General features: G+C 46.3%; 1 pseudogene; it reads left to right on the top strand.

Annotated features, from left to right (window-relative positions):
- Positions 1 to 2,076, top strand: part of LOC108516762 (kynureninase-like) — an 8,179-nt pseudogene extending 6,103 nt beyond the window's left edge.
- Positions 2,077 to 4,144: the final 2,068 nt, after the last annotated feature.

Below are 4,144 nucleotides of genomic sequence, written 5' to 3' on the forward strand. Positions count from 1 at the left end.
AAAAAAAAAAAAAAAAAGAATAAAGGATATCAGCTGGGCATGGTGGCGCTGATGGCTCACACCTGTAATCGAGGCACTTTGGGAGGCCAAGATGGGTGGATCACTTGAGGTCAGGAGTTTGAGACCAACCTGGCCAACATGGTGAAACCCCGTCTCTACTAAAAATACAAAAAAATTAGCTGGGTGTGGTGATGTGTGCCTGTAATCCCAGCTACTCAGGAGGCTGAGACAGGAGAATCACTTGAACCCAGGAGGTGGAGATTGCAGTGAGTCAAGATTGCATCACTGTACTCCAGCCCGGGTGACAGAGCAAGACTCCATCTCAGAAAAAAAAGAATAAAGGATATCCCTGAAGCAACTGAGAAGGGAGGAGGCTCGATTATAGCAATCCTGTTGAGTGGGCTGCATTTTTATACTGGGCAGCTCTTTTTATTTTTTTATTTTTTGAGACGGAGTCTTGCTCTGTTGCCCAGGCTGGAGTGCAGTGGTGAGATCTTGGCTCACTGCAAGCTCCACCACCTCCTGGGTTAACACCATTCTCCTGCCTCAGCCTCCCTAAAAGCTGGGACTACAGGCACCCGCCACCACGCCTGGCTAATTTTTTTGTATTTTCAGTGGAGACAAGGTTTCACCATGTCAGCCAGGATGATCTCGATCTCCTGACCTTGTGATCCACCCACCTCAGCCTCCCAAAGTGCTAGAATTACAGGCATGAGCCACCGCGCCCGGCCCTGGGCAGCGCTTTAATATACCTGCTACCACGAAAGTTGGACAAGTGAAGAGATATTTTGCTGGCTTGATCTAGCACGTACAGTTGGAAATACTGAACTCCACTTACATGACGGAAGAGTTGACTTTGCCTACCGGTGTTCCCACAATAGTTTGAATGCAGGAGCAGGAGGTCTTGCAGGCACTTTTTCCATGAAAAGCATGCCCATATGATTAAAACTGTGCTGGTGGGGTGGTTTGCTGTGAACTCAGCACCAGATTTGAGATGGATAACCAACTGCAGTTAATCCCTGGGGTCAGTGGATTCCAAATTTCTTTTTTTTTTTTTTTTGAGACGGAGTCTCGCATTGTCGCCCATGCCGGAGAGCGGTGGCGTGATCTCAGCTCACTGCAAGCTCCACCTCCCAGGTTCATGCCATTCTCCTGCCTCAGCTTCCCAAGTAGCTGGGACTACAGGCGCCCGCCACCACACCCGGCTAATTTTTTGGAGTTTTAGTAGACTGGTTTCACCACGTTAGCCAAGATGGTCTCAATCGCCTGACCTCGTGATCTGCCCGCCTCGGCTTCCCAAAGTGCTGGAATTACAGGCGTGAGCCACGGCACCCAGCCGGAATCCAAATTTCAAATCCTTCCATTTTGCTGGTCTGTTTCTTACACACTAGTTTGGAGATCTTTAGGCAGGCAGTGATTAAAGCATTGTGGAGAAAATCTATTCTACTAACTGGTTATCCAGAATACCTGATTTAGCACTGCTATGGCAAAAATAAAGCAGAATCTAAGAAGCCAATGGTGAATACCATTACTCCATCCCATATGGAGGATCAGGGCTACCAGATGACACTAACATTTTTCTGTTCCAAAGAAAGATGTTTTCCAAGAGGTAGAAAAAAGAGGAGTGGTTTATGACAAGTGGAATCCAAATGGCATTCAAGTGGCTCCAGTTCCTTTCTATCATTCTTTCCATGATGTTTATAAATTTATCAATCTGGGCTGGGTACAGTGGCTCACACCTGTAATCTCACCACTTTGGGAGGCCGAGGCCAGAGGATCACTTGAGCCTAGGAGTTTGAGAACAGCCTGGGCAACATAGTGAGACGCTGTCTCTATAAAAAAAAAAAAATTATTTTTAATTAGCCAGGCATGGTGGCACACACCTATAGTCCCTGCTACCCAGAAGGCTGAAGCAGGAGGATCACTGGATACCAGGAGATCAAGGCTGCAGTGAGCTGTGATGGCACCACTGCACTCCAGCCTGAGCAACAGAGTGAGACCCTGTCTCCAAAAAAAAGAAAAAAAATTATCAATTTGCTCACTTCTGTACTTCACTCTGCAGAAACAAATAATTAGCAGTGTTTTCTAGAACAACTTAAGCAAATTATACTGAAAGTTGATGTGGTTTTTTTTTTAACCATTATTCAATTTTTAGTTATTGAAAGTATTTTAGAATTGATTGCATGTAGCTGGCAGTAAGTAATATACTTTACAGAAAAAAACATAAAATAAGTACATGAAACAAGTAAGACTAAGGAGTGATGGATGGGCTAAGGAAATTGCTTTTATTTTATACAAGTTTATTGAAAACCTCCTGCACTTATCCCTGAGAGAGGATGCAGATATGGCCCCTGCTTATGAGAAGCACAGGTCTAAGGGGGGAGGCAGATTCAGACCCAGCCAATCATCGCTGAAGGTGATCAGCGCTGTGACAAGGGAGTCCCAGGGACTGAAGGGCCCGAGAAAGTCCCAGTCCATCATGGAGGTCAGGGAAAGCTCCCTGGGGATGGAAAGAAATGGGTTGTACAGGAATTTGCCAGGGGAAGAGGTGGGAGAAGATGGAGCAACATGAGCAAAGGGTGAGGAATGAGAAGAACTAAGCAAATGCGAAGGAGAAATAAATGGAGCTTCTAGAAATTTAACACCTTGTAATATATTAAAAACTCAATGGAGAGTTTAAACGATAGTTTAGACAAAGCTGAATAAAGAATTCATAATCTGGAAGATGGATTTGAAGAAATTATCCAGAATTCAACCCAGAAAGAAAAATAAATGGAAAATAGGGGAAAAAAAGAATAATTCTGAGAAACTGAAGAAGGAGGGGGAGGAGGAGGAGGTGGCAGCAGCAGCAGTAGCAAGGAGAAGGAGAAGAAAAAAGAGAGGCCGGGCGCGGTGGCTCAAGCCTGTAATCCCAGCACTTTGGGAGGCCGAGACGGGCGGATCACAAGGTCAGGAGATCAAGACCATCCTGGCTAACCTGGTGAAACCCCGTTTCTACTAAAAAAATACAAAAAACTAGCCAGGCGAGGTGGTGGGCACCTGTAGTCCCCGCTACTTGGGAGGCTGAGGGAGGAGAATGGCATAAACCCGGGAGGCGGAGCTTGCAGTGAGCCGAGATCCAGCCACTGCACTCCAGCCTGGGCGACAGAGCGAGACTCCGTCTCAAAAAAAAAAAAGAAAAAGAAAAAAGAGAAGAAGAAGGAGGAGAAGGAGAAGGAGGAGGAGGAGGAGGAGGAGGAGGAGAAGAGGAGGAGGAGGAGAAAACAAACAAACAAAAAAAGTGGTTAGGAGCCAGGGAGAATACAACAGGAAGATCTAACAACATAGGTAGCAGTTCCAGACAGAGAAGAGAAAATGAGACAAATGCAGTATTTGAAAACATAAACTCTGACGTTTTTTCTCCATATCTAATAAGCACCACCAAATGCATAGATTCTAGAGATCTAATGAATCCCAACCAAGCAAGATAGGTAGGAAGAAATTCATGCCTGGACATACTGTAGTGAAAATATAGAACATCAAAGTCAAAGAAGAGACCCTAGAAGCAACCAGAGAGAAAGGAGAGCAGACTCTTTAAGTGTTTCAGTGTTACAACAGTGAGATATTCAAGGGCAGGGAGTATAGGGAAATGGGGCTCCAGTAGAGCCAATTATTAAGGGTGATTTTGAGCCAGAACATGATGACATTTGTGTTTTAGGATCTGAGTATAGCTGGGCGCGGTGGCTCAAGCCTGTAATCCCAGCACTTTGGGAGGCCGAGGCGGGCGGATCACGAGGTCAGGAGATCGAGACCATCCTGGCTAACACGGTGAAACCCCGTCTCTACTAAAAGTACAAAAAACTAGCCGGGCGAGGTGGCGGGCGCCTGTAGTCCCAGCTACTCGGGAGGCTGAGGCAGGAGAATGGCGTGAACCCAGGAGGCGGAGCTTGCAGTGAGCTGAGATCCAGCCACTGCACTCCAGCTCGGGCGACAGAGCGAGACTCCGTCTCAAAAAAAAGAATCTGAGTATAGAAAGCCAGGTGTGCTGCTCAAACCTGTAATCTCAGCACTTTAGGGGGGCCAAGGTGTGTGGATCACTTGAGACCAGTAGTTTGAGACCAGCCTGGGGAACAAAGTAAGAGACGCTGTTTCTTTTCTTTTTTCT

This window comes from Rhinopithecus bieti, unplaced genomic scaffold (assembly GCF_001698545.2).
Source record: "Rhinopithecus bieti isolate Rb0 unplaced genomic scaffold, ASM169854v2 scaffold_39385, whole genome shotgun sequence".
Lineage (NCBI taxonomy): Eukaryota > Metazoa > Chordata > Mammalia > Primates > Cercopithecidae > Rhinopithecus > Rhinopithecus bieti.